General features: G+C 46.9%; 1 protein-coding gene across 2 annotated transcripts in view; it reads left to right on the plus strand.

Annotated features, from left to right (window-relative positions):
* The first annotated feature begins 6,652 nt into the window (after positions 1-6,652).
* Positions 6,653-14,766, plus strand: part of FNDC3B (fibronectin type III domain containing 3B) — a 149,030-nt gene continuing 140,916 nt past the window's right edge. The window contains exon 1 of one of the 2 annotated variants that reach the window (XM_048954494.1): positions 6,653-6,865. The gene's annotated coding sequence lies outside the window, so the exon portion shown is untranslated. Of the gene's footprint in view, positions 6,866-13,282; positions 13,402-14,766 lie in introns of those variants that run through there. The other variant, XM_048954497.1, reaches the window with a different exon arrangement.

Below are 14,766 nucleotides of genomic sequence, written 5' to 3' on the forward strand. Positions count from 1 at the left end.
TCTCAAGCATCACATTTTAAGTCTGGAAATGTTACTAACTTGGTAAATCATTTTAAAACTTTTCAAAGCAACATTTTATATATTTCCATGCAGCTCTGGGGAATCTGTAGGAAAAAAAGTCACTGATGGTGAGGAGTCTAAAAACTTCCTTACATTCCCTGGTGCGTTTTTGAGATAATAGACTGAAACTTGGTGATGTATTTTTCATAAGGGTCTCCCACCTGGCTTAAAGGGATATGCCACCTTACGTCTCCTTACAAGACTTGGAGGAGCAGTGTCTTGCTTTGAAAATCACCATGCATTTCCACGTGGACTTGCATGTGGGTATGGATGGGCACCTCCATTCAAAAGCAACCTGTCTCACCTGTCTCCCAGGGAATTAGTGATGCTTACTGCTGGCTAGGAAAAAAAAAAAAAGAAAAGAAGACCCTGTCTCCATGTATTTTTGCTGCATTTGTGACTAAAAATACGCATAGCAGACTCCTGAAAGAATAGGGAACCTGTCACTGAAGCCTAAGGCAAGAAGCTGCTCTGGATCCAAGAGTACTGCGATGGGGTGGGAGCTGGGGGGCTGCTCTCCAATGTCTTGCTGTGATTTCTGGAGATCTGTGAGCAGGGACTGAGATGCCATTTCAGCACTGGGAGGCTTTATGAACCCTCTGTTGTTTTAAAGATATTTATGTGTTTACTCAATGCAATATGAAATTGCTGTGTTGTTTTCTCTTACGTCTCAGCAAACCCAATGTTCTGAGCCACCAGTGCTGCTTTCTAATTACAGCTCTGGAAACTCCTGAACTGTAACCAGCAGTGCTATCTCTTCTTTTTGTTTTTGCCAGGTGCTTTTTCATAATTAGTTTGGGAAAAAAATCAGTAGTAATGATTGTTTAAAATATCTACGTTTAATGCTTTGCTGTTTCAGAGCCAATCTGCTGAATCACTGACAACTGTTTAATACCAAACTGGCAGCATCTCTTGTCAATTTCTCTATAGACTAAAATCTCTGCATTGCATATGCATGTAATTAACAATAGATAAGGCTATTTAAAGGCTATAAAAGGAGCACAAATCCTTGCTGATTGATTTTAAATTTGAATTTTTGACAAAACGCTGCCTGTAAAATGCAGTAGAGAAGGAAAAGTCAAAGTAAAAAGCAGAAACTACTTAGGAATTAATTAGAAACCTTGGGAGGAACTGGGAATAAAACGTCCTGTATAGTGCTTCCACTCAGCAAGAAAAATAAATGTTTACTTACCAAAGTGTTTATTTCTAAATTGTCAGGTGTAGCTGCCTTTACAGGAAGGCATGTGCATAACTGGCATGGGAAAATAAGAAAAGTATCTGGCAAAATAAATTCTGGGAGTAGGAAGGAGATACAGAATAGGAAAAATACTGTGATAGAAAAGGGCAGTGGAGCAGCATAAGTTTGCTGGTGTGTGCAGAAATGACAGCATCTGATTCTTTTTTCAGTGGGGAGAAGCTATTCAGCATACTTGAAGTTGTTCCTGCTTGCATTTTATCCCCCACTTCTTCCTCTGTCGGTTTTTCTTTGTTGTTGTTGTTTGTTTTTTAATGACAAGACAGAAGATAAATCGCAAAGACTGCTGCAGGGGAAACACTGTGAATACAACCACCTAATTATGAATTTCCTGAACGTGCAACATGACCAGGAGCAACTGGATAGGATTAGCATTGTATGTTTCATCTCCAGCTGTTTCATGAATACCAATCTACAAAATCTTCCAAGAGGAACATTTTTTTCTGTGGTCCCGCTTTTGGCTTTAACAATGCAAGCAAGCAACACTGCTTTGTTTTCTTTAGACACCAAACTGAAACGAGAGCTTTCAACAAACCAAACCAAACCAAACCTAAAGAGCCAAAGGTCTGCACAGTGTTAAGGAGATTTAGCTGAAATATTTGTCAAATATCAGAAGAGTCTCCTTCCCGTTGGCAGAGTGGGGCCAGCATTGCAGAGATGTGCCCTTATGAGACAACAAATGAGTCTATTTTCTTCTGGTGCAGTGGTCAGAAGTTATTGTTTTGAATAAGCACAACTGGTGTGTAATCTTCATGGCAAGCTTCTTGGGTTGGTTCAGCGCCAATGCTCTTTGGAAGCACTTGGCAGATGGGAGCTTATTTAAACTTATAAAACCAACGTAGACAAAAACATGTAAAAAATGCACTGTGTAAGTCCTCAGCTCGCAAGCAGAAAAATTATGAAGACAATGGTGCTTCTCATGGAAGTGAGGGCAACAGGAACATTTTCTTTGTAAAGCTTAAGGACAGTTAACAGAATACTACTGCTGACAAAAAACTTATTTGCTAGTGTCAGAAATTGCATCTTTAGAACAGTGATGCTGGTATATAAAGAGTCTCTTCTAGCTCCTGTTGAAGTCACTGGGACTTCTGGGACTTCTCATAGAGCTCAAGGGCACATTTAGTGCAGAGTAGTAGTGTGGGAGACTGAAACACTGAGCTGACTTTGCCTGTTAAATGTAATAAAACGTTTAAAAATAAGACAACTGGTTTTACCACAGACTGATGAGCAGTGCAAACTTACAACACGCCCCAATAAAAAGGTGGATAATTTTTATTTCAGACTCTAGTAGCAATTAGTCCTTTGATCTTATCCCTGTAAAAAGATTTGGGGGCTTAACTCCTGCATGTGTTACCGAGCATGTGAAATAGTGACCTGTCTCCTAAAAAGGGAAAAAACTACCAATTAATACCATGAATACAAACTCCTAACCAAACTCAGTTCACGAATTCAAAAGCATGAATATGTGCTCAGTGAATAACTGGCATTCATTTCATCTAAATAGAGAAGCACAGATAGAAATCCTGCTTCATGCTAATGTTTACATGCCCTAGTTATTTAAAAAAAGCGTCCTGCAGATTTTTGGATTCCCCACAGTAAAAGGGACCGTCCCAACCTACGCGCTGAGCTTCTCCAGATCTTCTGGCCTGGGCCAGTTCCCACCAGCACTGCCTTGAAATAAAACATTGCTAAGATTGAAGGGACTCAGTACATTTTGGTCTGTATGATCTACTGTGCATTTAGCTTTCCTTCTATCAGATAAAAGAGTGAGAGGAGGCTACTCTGACAAGAAACTTCTGTATGGTTTTGAGTATCTATCTGTTCTAATCGCTCTGATTTTAATGGTTTGAGATGCATAATAGGGCAAGGGCTTGGAAAAGAACTCACTGACAAGAACAAACAGATTGTATGGTCCCTGCTTTGCTGTGTGATTACAAGGGAGTGGGACATCATTTTCCTAGGGAGATCACTCCAGTGTTTGGCTTCTGTACCCTGCCCCTTCCCGCCTAGGTAGGGGGTGCAGGCTGGAGTCTAATGGGAATGCAGCCTGGTCAGGAGCCTTCTGTAGGCCAGGCAGGCTGTTCCATGCTAGCTGTGCCTTTTTTCCTCCATTCAGGTTTCTACTGGCTCTGACAGTGAGAGCTGAGCCTGGAGCTCTGCCTTGTGCACCACACTGAACACCACAGCCCAAGCCAGCCTGCTCCCCAGCACCTCCATAACGCGCTTGGGGAAAAACTCGTGCACGGCACACACTCATGTTGCGTGGTACTGAGAGTGCCTGTGGGTAGTGCTCCCCAGGTGAAAAAACAGTGCTCAGCAAATAAGTCAATCAAAGCATTCTCTGTGTGCCACTGGACAGCACTGGTGCCAAGATCTCAGCCTGCCCTCGGAATACAGAGCATGCAGCTTGAAATGGTGAAAGTTGAACTTGGATCCCATCAGAAAGCTGAGGGAAAGCATCTTGTAAAAATAAAGACTGTCTTCACAGCCTTTACAATAATGTCTGATCTTAGATTCCACATCGTGGTTGCACGCACAGAGTTTCCACAGGCTCCTCTCTGGAATTTTTCACCAAATAGGAGGGGATGGCTCAAGGGGATGATGGCAGAATACAGAATATGGAATTGTTTTGGATCCAGCACTGGTCAACAGTCCCTAAATTGTTAGTGTCTGATGACTAAACAACTCCTGCTTGAAAAATGCTTAGGGTGTCAGCCTGGTGCTGGTAGAGCTGTGTCGGGAATGGCTGTCCTGGTCAATGGTGCCAGCCTTCACCCTGTCCCTCTGCACAGGCAGAGAAGTGCTCCTGCCCTTCTGGCTCCACTTGCTTCCTGAATAAGCAGAAAGATCTCACTGAGAGAAAACTAGGCATATTATTGAAAGCATAGACTCGGGAAAAAAAGGACTCATCAAAATAGAAAAGTTGAGTTCATGGCATCGGTCTGCATTTGTTTGGATGATAGTTCAGGTCAATTGCTTTCTCCGGAGTAATTTGTCCGTCCCCGATGTGTCACCATGTTAAGCTAGTTCTTTTCCTTTTTCAGTGGCAAAATGTTTCCTCCTTGTCTGATTAATGCTTTTCCTTGATCAGCTGGTTTGGGGAGTAAACCATTAAAGAAAGAGGTAGGAAATTTCTGAGGAAAAGCAGTCCTTGCTCCCCTCCCAGCCTCTTCCTTGTGCTTTGACACATGTCCAATTTCCACTGAACCATTCTACTGTTGCTGTTAGCTGTAGCTGGTCTTTGAGTTCATCAGAATGGAGTGGCGGAAAAAAAGTGCTCTCAGGAAAAGGTATGCATTTGTTCCAGTCCTAGCTAAACTTGCTTTTTCATGTCTGATACATCCTGAGGTTTTGGTAAGATTGGAAACCATACAGAAACCAAATAACTGGGCACATTTTTTTTTTTCCTCAGACATATCCAGTGTGGCTATGGCAGATAAGCTTCTCTTTGACTTCTGCCCCAATGGTGAAACGAAAGTGAAGTAAGTGTGAACTGTAAATGCTTTATAAACTGCAGGAAAATGCACACTGCCCACCCACCATTGCTTGTATTGATGGCATGGGACATCTCTGCTTCTGCTGGCGAGAGGACAACTCACCCAACATCCCCACATCCTGAGCCTGTGTTGATTCTTCAGACAAGACCCAGCCTCCCTCTGGCCCATTTGATAGAACAGATACAAACCCAGAGTTTTCATTTCCTTCCTTTGCTTTATTTATTTTCATTTTTCTATCTTCAGGTTTGTTTACTCTTCACTTTAATCTCTCAGTAAATTTTTAGCTCAAATGTTTCTTTCCTCTCTAAACCAACTCCCTTTTCCCCTTTTCTCTCTCTTTTCCTTCACAAAGCAGCCCACAGGACCAAGTCAAGGCTTTACCACCCTAGTGAATAATTAATCTCATCTGAGTCTGTAACTTAATCCAGGATCATCAAAAAGTCTGCATGTTTGGGGTCACTAATAAAACAAAACATTTTTCTGCTTTTAGATTTTACCCATTACAAAAGTTTCTGCAATTAACAATGAACAATACTTGGTGCTGGCTGGCCATTTTACATTGAAAGATCTTTCCCATGGGAAAATGCTAATTTTCTATTTTCATAGGAACTATCTACTTCAGATAACTTTATTTTCATTTTTTTTCCTGTGCTTTGGTCTCTTAATATAACACTCAGCTAAGTTGGGTATAACATTTGTGCTGAACTTCTATGCCAAACTGATATTTTTTTGGAGTGAGTTTTGACAAGCAGAATATCAAGACCACAGGAAGGCCTTTTTGTTGCTGTTTTAATGGAAGCTGATGAAAATGTACCTAGGCTGATCAAACCCCATAGAGTTTCTGAAAGAAAACCTGGATTTGGTGAGTGATATAGGGCATAGGAGAAACAAAACCAGGGACTTGGGAAACACTTGCACAGCTTGCCCAGAGTGATGGTAGATGCCCCATCCGTGGAGACGCTGAAGGACAGGCTGGGTGGGACTCTGAGCAATCTGACCAAGCTGTGGGTGTTCACTGCTGTGGGGTTGGACTGCATAACCATTAAAGGTTTCTTTCAACTCAAATGATTGTACGGCCCTACAATTCTATGACTTGGCCAAATCCAATGACCCCTCATGAAACAGATGGCATCACTGTATGTCCAGAGAAAGACAACAAAGCTGTGAAGGGGCTGGAGCACAAGTCTGATGGGGAGAGGCTGAGTTCAGACTGGAGGAGGCTCAGGGGAGGCCTTATGGCACAGATGCCCAGGGAGTGGTGGGGTCACCATCTGTGGAGGTGCTCTAGAACCATGAGGATGTGGCACTGAGGGACGTGGGCAGTGGACACGGGGGAATAGGTTGGGGATCTTAGAGGTCTTCTCCAACCGTAATGATTCTGCGATTCTATGACACAATGAGTGTTCAGGCCCCGTTTTAAGCTTCTCCTGTAACCAGATTAAATCTTTACCCCGATTCCCGCACCGCATCCACGCATACGGAGAGCTGAAGCACCCAACAGCTCCACTCTACACGGGGACAACTCCATCTCCCCTTTGCGGCTGTGCCACTGCGGCGTGCCGGGTATTTCTTCATCTCGGAGGAACGCCGCCTAAACCAGACGCACGGCTGCCCACACGGAGCTGCCCCAGCTCCCACCTCGCCCGTGTGAGGAGCAGAGCGGAGGGGCCGGGACCCGCCGGACATCGAAGCCGCCACGGGACTCGGGCACCAGCGCGGCGCCGCCCGGCCGCGACTCGGCCCGCACCGCTCCCGCTCCGCCCGCCCGGACCGCCCCCACCCGGCGCCCGGGGACGGGGCGGAGGGACGGGGGCCGCCCCGGGGCGGGGCGGAGCGGAGCGGGAGGCCTCGTGCCGCCGCCCGCCTCGGCCGGCTTTTCGGCGGGAGCCTCTACTCCAGAGTGCGCGGTAGCGTGGGCTGGCCGCGGGCCCCATGTGGTGCCGACATCACTGACATGGCGGAATCCCCACCAAGCCCTCCTGGCACCCGCTCCAGCTAGCTGCGACTCTCCGCCGGCCGCCGCGCCCGGCCCGGCCCGCACAGCCATCCGCAGGTGAGCACGGCGCTGCCCGGGCCGAGCGGGGCGCCCCGTTCTGGGCGCTCGGCCCCGGGCTCCGCGCCGCCCGCCCGTCCTGGCTCTTTTGTTCATCGCGGGGCGGCGGCCGCTGCCGTCGGGGAAAGTTTCTCCCGCTCGGTGCTGGGGTTGGGATGGGTGAGGGGGGAGAGGAGTTTCGCCGGGCTCCGGGTGAGGGGCGGCACGGCGCAGAGCGGAGCGGCTGTCAGCGCCTCCGCCCGCCGCAAAGAGCGGGGAGCCGCGGGCGGAACGTCGGCGCTGGGCTGGGCTGGGCTGCGAGCGGGGCGAAGCGGCGTCCGAGTCTGGAGCCGGGGAGCGGCGGAGCGCGGCGCTGGGATCCGAGCGGAGAGAGGCTGCGGGAAAGCCGAGCAGCTCCTCCCGAGCCAGTCCGCCCTTGGCTGAGCGGTCTGGGGAGGGAAGATCCTGGAAACGTGGTGCGTTGCTCGCCAGACACCTCTGTAAATGGCATGGTACCAGCAGACGGGAGGGGAAGAAAAGAGAAGAAGTCTTTGAAAAGCTGAGCTTAAGCTGAGACGCGTCTGCAGCCCTCGCTGTGCCTCCCCCCCGTCCCAGTTCTCAGAAATGCGCTGTTTGAACAAGGCTTTGGCTGAGGCGGTGCGGTCGGGGCTCGGTGTAACGAAGCATTTATCCCATCGCTATTTGTAGCAGAAAGGCGGGAGCTGCCGCTCTCCACATTGGTAACGTTGGATTTCGTTTGCATTTCTTTCCTTCAAGTTCCCTTTCACAGTGGGGAAACTGAGAAGTGGAAAAGGCCAAGTTTCTTGTTCAGTGGGTGTTGTTTTTCCCTCTGTAGCTCGGTGCTGGGCTGCACAGAGCAGTGCTCAGGTACACCCGTACCCGTGGCCACGCTGGCTCTGACCACATACCCTGCAGAGCCCAGGGCTCCTGTGTACATCTCTGCAAGGTGCCAAACTAGTCTGATCTGAGCTTACCAATGTGGTGGGCGGTGGGATTTCAGGCTGGCATGCTGTTTTATGTCCAGAATGTGATTTCTCTGACTTTTTTATGTGCTGCCCTGGCTGATGGATTGCTGCTGGGGCATAGAGTGTGCTTGTGGGAATGCTCCCAGGACCCCCAACCACTTCCCCTACAGGACAGCCCCTTACTTGTGGTCTCACCCCTCTGCCACCTGTGCCTTTTTCTTGTCAGTATGAGAATATGCAACCAGTGCTACCAATAAGAAATGATTGTTGGCTGTGTTCCCAGGGTCATGCAGGGTCTTGCACAGGAATGGGCTTTTAGTGCTGTTCTCCTAATCTTCAGTGCTCTGTGGTTCTCTCTCATTAGTTTGAAGGCAGTTGTGCTTTGAAGTTGCTTTGGGACCCTGCTGGGACAGCAATGCCAGCTTCCTCAGAGGTGCTCAGAGTTGTTCTTCCCAGTTCAGTATCCCTGAGAAAGTTTATGCTCATAATGTAGCACAGGAACAAGTCTGTGTGGAAGGCGATATGTATCACAATCTTTGTGAGCTATTGGGAACAATCTGGTTGGGATTTGAGGTCATTGCTGGGACAGCAATGAGAGCTTTTTTCATGTTGTTGCCCTACAGCTGGCTGAAGTCTGTGAAGGGGACAGTAAGGGTGGTGAAATGCTGGTGCAGGTTGCCCAGAGATGTATATGATGGGTGCCATGGTCAGGCTGGACAGGGCTCTGAGTACCTGATGGAGCTGTGGGTGCAGCAGCTCCCTCCTTTGCAGGGAGGTCAGACTAGATGGCCTTTAAGGTCCTTTCCAACTCAGTTCTGTGAGACATTGTGTGGCAATTCTGTGTCTCTAAGAAGTTAGCATCAAACAAGCTGTTGCTCTCTATAGCCGGAAAGCGTGGAGCTTCAGTCTGGTGAATGTTAGCACAGAATTAAATCTGTGTGGATCTTAAGTCTTTCAAAGCAGCTGTTATTACCTGAAAGCCTCAGGAGCAGAACGCAGCTAATAAAGCAAATTATATTCTACAGTACTGCTGGTCTCCGCTTTGGGAGGAGCAGATGTGGGGATTGCTGGCGTGCAGTGGGAGCGTGAGGACTGGCAGTTTGGCTGCCTTGGGAGCAGTCCCAGCCTCTGCACCAGGAACACCATGCTAGCAGGCAGTGAGTTTTGAAATCGGTATCCTGGTGCATCTGAACGCGTTTTGTGGAACGTGCTGTGAGTTATGGAAGGCTATTCTAAACAAATGTGACTTCAGCGCACAGCAAATAAAATAAATAGCGGAGGCGGCCAACAAACCTCTGTGTAAATCTCAGCTGTGCAAAAGAGCAGTGAGGCAGAGTTCTGCAAACCAGCTGCAGAGCTGCCTTGTGCATAGGTGATCTGTTCTGTGCTGCCGAACAGCAGCAGCGGGGAATCCTTCAGGGACGGGAATATCAAAAGTAACGTTGTTTATGGCCAAGGTTTAGTGTCGCTGTGTGATCCGTCCCTGGAGATGGAAGGTATGTGGGAAGAGGGAAGTTCTTCGAACAACACAGTGGAAATAGGAGACGCTGGGTACACAACGGTAACAGGCCATCTACAGGCAGGAATGCTGGGCGGTGGAAAACAGATAACTCCTCAAACATTTGCCAGTTGGGATGGGACGATTACGTTTTCACCAGTTTATTCTGAGCACCTCTGCGGAATGAATGTGGACGCCCCTCTTTTATTGCAGAGCTGACTGCCAAAAAAAAAAAAAGGCACAAACTAATTAAACCTGATTTATTGTGCAATCTGAAGCGGTGCTGGAGAGATTGGTTGCCTTGCAGAAATTCTGCTGCAGATGTGAAATCTGTGCTTTGGGTGAGAAACTACGGAGCTGCTGAGCGAGTTCAGGAGAAAAGTGCTGTGTCTGCTGCAGTCCCCTCCAACCAGGAGAATTCCCCAGAGGTGCCAACTACCAGGGCTCTGGGTGTTACGGAAGGAGGATTGCCTTGTAGCAAGGAAAAGCCTGGAGGTTAAAACAGACTGGTTCTCAATGGTGTGCTTCCTGAGCTTCAGCCATCCTTTATTTACCAGTAAATGCTGTTGCTTATCAATGGATAACAAACAACTACTGAATCAGCCCTACGAGGACCACACAGTTTGCATTTCTGGAGGTGACATACTGGACTCAGGCACTCTGCATATTGAAGGAAAGCTGTTTATGGTGTTCTCTTTTGTACATAATCTGAATCTAAAAGCGATTCGGAATTAAGATGCTGTTCCCATTTTTTCTTTTAAGAGAACAAACTTTGCAGCTAATGCTGGTGTGTGTGTTTGCATCTGTCATCTGCTTGGTGGTTCTGTGCAAGCAGCTCAGCAGTGATCAGTATGGGTTTGAGTGGAGTTGTAGCCACTGTTTGTTTGTTTGTTGTGTTAGATGGATGTTATCTGAAATCGCACTCGCTGTGGGTCTGCAGGTGACATGGTGTGCTTGGCTGCTCAGTGCTGACTTGGTGTATCAGTGTTCTGTGGCTGAAATGCACATTCCTTGAGTGCTTCCTATGTAATTCCTGTGACTGTGGACATTTCTATTATTAGGTCCTTCCAAAGGACTCTTATAATAGAATGTGTGTGTATGTATATATTTAAACATGCACTTCATGCCTCCAGAAGTGCTTCATATGGAATGTTTTGAAAAGCAAAAAAAAAAAAATCACTCTCAAGAGGCTGTTAATAGAAACTTCAGTGAGCAACAATTTGAGATGACCCTCACCACCCTCTGAGATCCTTGGAATGCCAGGAACAGCTTTCCTCATGCTGTTCATCGGAGCTAGCAAAATGCTGAGCACATCCTGCTCAGTGTGTAGCTGCCTTTCTGGGCCTCAGCATGGCTGTTCTGGTTTTTGTGGTAGCTCCCTGCTCCCTGATTGTCCACTAATAAAATGCGGATGCTCTGTGCTGCAACCTGAATCTCCATGGTGTCTTTTGCCCTGTGTATTTCTGCATGATTCTTTAATCAGACCTAACACAATCAGGTACGATTTTTCTAGAAGCTCGGTACCGGAAGCAGCCTGGGAAGAGAGTTCCTGCTGTCTTTTGGGATCATCTTGCTGTTTCTCTCTCAGTTAGTTAGCTGCCAGAATCTATTCCACTTTGTGAGTAACATTGATTGTGGAAGCACATGCTATCCAATGGCAATCCATATTACAGGAGTGACCTTATGCTTGCTGACACTCATGCTGGTGGTTATTAAGTATCAGGTGGTGCTCTTTACTTGTTATTTATTTATCAATGTGGGATAATGCAGCAGAGAAAAAAAGAGGATAGCATTTGCTGATAACAAGAGCGTTTAATAGGCTTCCTTCTGGTGAGCCTGTGGTCACATAATGTCATCTTACAGAAGAGTTGCTTTTGATGTCCTGATACAAGCAACTAAATTGTGAGCAAAAGCATCACCTTGTGAGAATAAATTAGTTTATATATATATAAAAGATATTAATACTGACCCTTTTGAGACCCAGGAAATCTTTCTGCTCTTCTTTAGTGATGTACACCTCTTAGGTGATGGTGTTTATAACCTGACACAGGCTGATCTGGGCAGCACTGCCAAGCAACTGCAGCTTGGGAAAACAAGCCTTGCTGGGCCCTGTGTCCATCAGTGGGAGTTGGAGATATCCTCACCGAGACAGTATTCATCCCCTCCTCATTGGATGTGCCTGGGCTCATTTATGCAGCCAAAATGCTGGCAGCTCTTAGGGAGCTGTTTGTTAACTCATTTTAACGTGTTAGGTGTATTGTTATCACCCAAATAATGGTTGTTGGAGTCCTTATTTGCCACAGTGTCTCTTCTGGGCTGTATTTCTTTTCAGACTCTTTGAAAGAGGTAATTTCACCAGATGGCAGTGGGAACAGCAGCAGAGCATGGTGTTTCTCTCAGCACAGTGCTGACTCCTGCCTGGGCTATTTTGACTTTGCTGCAACACTTTGCCTTCTTGAAAACGTGGTTAATTGTCTGCTAGTTTATTTCTATGAATATGTTTTATACATTGAAACATTTACACATGAATGAACTTGGCTAAATGGAGCAGATGACATGAGCTGGGTAACCATAGTATTGCTTTACAGGTCAAAACAAACCCCTGTAAATAAAGATGCACAAACACTTAGTCTGTAAAGCAGTACAGCTAATGCCAAGGGGGAAAAAAATCTGCTTCCATGACAAGATAAGGCAAATCAGAGTGTACCTTGTAGCTGACACCTAAAGGACCATACCAAAATAATGTCTTATTTCACCTTCTGGTTAACATCAGCGCTGGTGCCCTCTGCCCAGAAGTCATAACCATCCCCTGGGGTTATCCACAAGGATGCAGGTACTGCTGCATCATTCTTAGGCGGTGCTGTACCCTGCTGAGCTGTTGTTTCTCTGTTGGGGAGATAAACCAGCACAACAGGGCAGCAGCTTAGGGCTCCTGAAAGTTTTTGCTGCTGTGTGATGCGTTCCAGCTCTGCTTCGAGGTGGTCCAGGGCTGTGCTCTGACAGGATTTGGTGTGGGACACTTGGGCTTCTGTACTGATAGTTGACCGTAGGTGGTAAACAGGGAACTTGATGACTAAGGAGGGAAAAAGTCAGATGCTATGGTTTTCAACAGAGCAAAATTTGATATAATGTTGGACAGGAGCATTCTGAGTTGTTAAGGGTACTCATGCTTACATAAAGTCAGCCTTCGTACTTCTTATGTGTCAACCTGTAGCAAAATCAACATTGATTCTGCTTTGCACATATTTATTTTTGCTGCTCCGACGGATCTGTATAATTGCTTATTGCTTGCTGCTGCTTCTAGTGATTGCACAAAGAATAAACATCCTCTGAGGCTTTCAGAGTGCGAGTTTGTTCCTCATTTGAAGCCCGTCTATGAGTGGCTATCTGCACCCCAGCTGCTGGAGTTCCTGCTGTGGGGAGGAGTGGTCTCATCGCCTAGTTCAGTTTTCTCCTATCTACAGGGTTTCATGCGCGCAGCGTCTGATCTGCAGCCTTCCTTTCTTGATTAATAGAGCCGGATGTTCTTGTCCAGGTCTCCATTGCCCTCCTCAGTGGCTGTAGGAAACGATTATGGGAGTGACTGCTGGGACCTTTGGACTGTAGCACAGCAGCCACCTCTTGCTTCTGGATGCAGTGCGGGAGTCAAGGCCTTGGGATGCTTGTGCGACCGCAATCTCTGCAGCACGCAGGATGGCGACGTTTTGATTTGTATGCCTCTGAATAGGGTGCTTCAGTGGATGTGTGAGAGCTGCTGTGTTACTGGAAAGGCAATATTTGTACATACCCAACGCTGAAGTTAGACATCAACAGTTTCGCTTCCTTTTGGCATTTCTTGGTCATGCAGTCACGCAGGATGATACACTCCAAAAAGTTGCTGTAAAGCGTTTTTCAGTTTCTCGGTCCTTCCAGGCTGTTGGAGTGCTGTCTCTGCAAGCAGATCTCAGTCCTTTGACTTCTTTCTTTGTAACTTATTTGCCTGTTCCATTCTCCCTTCCTTGCATGTTTGAATTGCATACCTTTGTCTTGGCATATCCTGAGTTGCTGAGGATGGTGTAGGGGCACAAAAATAGGTAAGTGGATGGTTCTGATATGCCCTGAAATGTGGAAATACAGAGGTACCAAGAGCAATAGGCTCAATGTTTTGCAAATATTTAATAACTAAAATGTCTGAATTTATATTTTCTGGAAGAAAATGAAACGTGAAGGTTTAAAAGGAAAAAAATTGAAATAAAGTAGTGAATGGTGTGCTACACCAAAGCAGAAACATTTTCTGTGATATGGGAAGAAAATCCAGCCTGGGTCACCTGTAATGCCAGGAGAGGCTGCACAACCAACAAATGACTTATGCTTGCACCACTTCTCTCGGAGAAGAAAAATCAGCATTGAAGCAAAGGCATTATCTAGCTAATTGCTTGGTAGCTGTTCTGAAATTGCTTTAATATTGGCCTTTGGTGTTCCCTTTCTCAGCAGAAAAGCTTTTGCTGGTGAGTAGTTAATGCTTCTGGGGGTGAGGAGCATGCAGCCAGTCCATATGCTGCTCTCATCTCAGTGTTCTCCTGCAGCTCCTGGTGCTGCTTTCAGTGACCAAATGGAGTTTTTGCTGCTGTTGTTGTTCCAAAAGAGTCAGGTTTTGCACTGAATGAAGCAGTGTACGATGTGCTTTCATTTATGAGCTCCTTGGGGAAAAACGTTTTAATTGTCTTTATGTTAACATGGATAAATCAGAAGCTTGTTTCCATCCATCAGGGCTGGAGGCATGAAACAAAAGCCCAGCAAACTCCCAGATGGTGGCAGATCCTGGCTGAGGGCCACTGCCAGGCACAGCTCAGCCTCTGTCAGAGCACATGGCTCTGGTGGATGTCACCATCTTTGGTGTCCCCTGTACTGGGGAAGGGGTCAGTAGTGGTACCCATGGACTTCAGGCTCAGAGCTGTGGCTGAGCCCACTGCCAGCTCCCCAGGGCTGTGATGTGAGAGGGGTGGACATTGCCTTAATGGCAGCTGGGTGTGCACAGCTGGATGCACTCAGATGGGTGCCCTGGTTCCTGCAGTCCCGCTCATGCTCAGCATCCTCTGGTTTAGGAAGGACTGCCTGGAAAAATCAATAGTGTACAGTTCTAGCTGCTGGCATGGACCACCAGATGCTGTGAATTGAGTATATTAATTAATGTTACTGGCCAGGACAGACTGTCAATTTAATTAGCAAATCATTAATTAAGCATGAGTGAATAACCAGTGTGATGGTTGCTTTGCTCTCGGCAGAGACCAGAGCACCTAACAGAGGATTTTGTTACCCTATCTTACAGCCAGGGAAGCAGAGCAGGGAAGTGGCACCACTGGGGATGCAGTTGGTGCAGGCTTGCTCTCACCGAGGCCCTGCTGGAAGTCTTCTCCTGGCTGGTCTCATCTACCCCTGTGCTTTTAGCAGTGCTGCAG

Source organism: Lagopus muta, chromosome 9, assembly GCF_023343835.1.
Source record: "Lagopus muta isolate bLagMut1 chromosome 9, bLagMut1 primary, whole genome shotgun sequence".
Taxonomy (NCBI): domain Eukaryota; kingdom Metazoa; phylum Chordata; class Aves; order Galliformes; family Phasianidae; genus Lagopus; species Lagopus muta.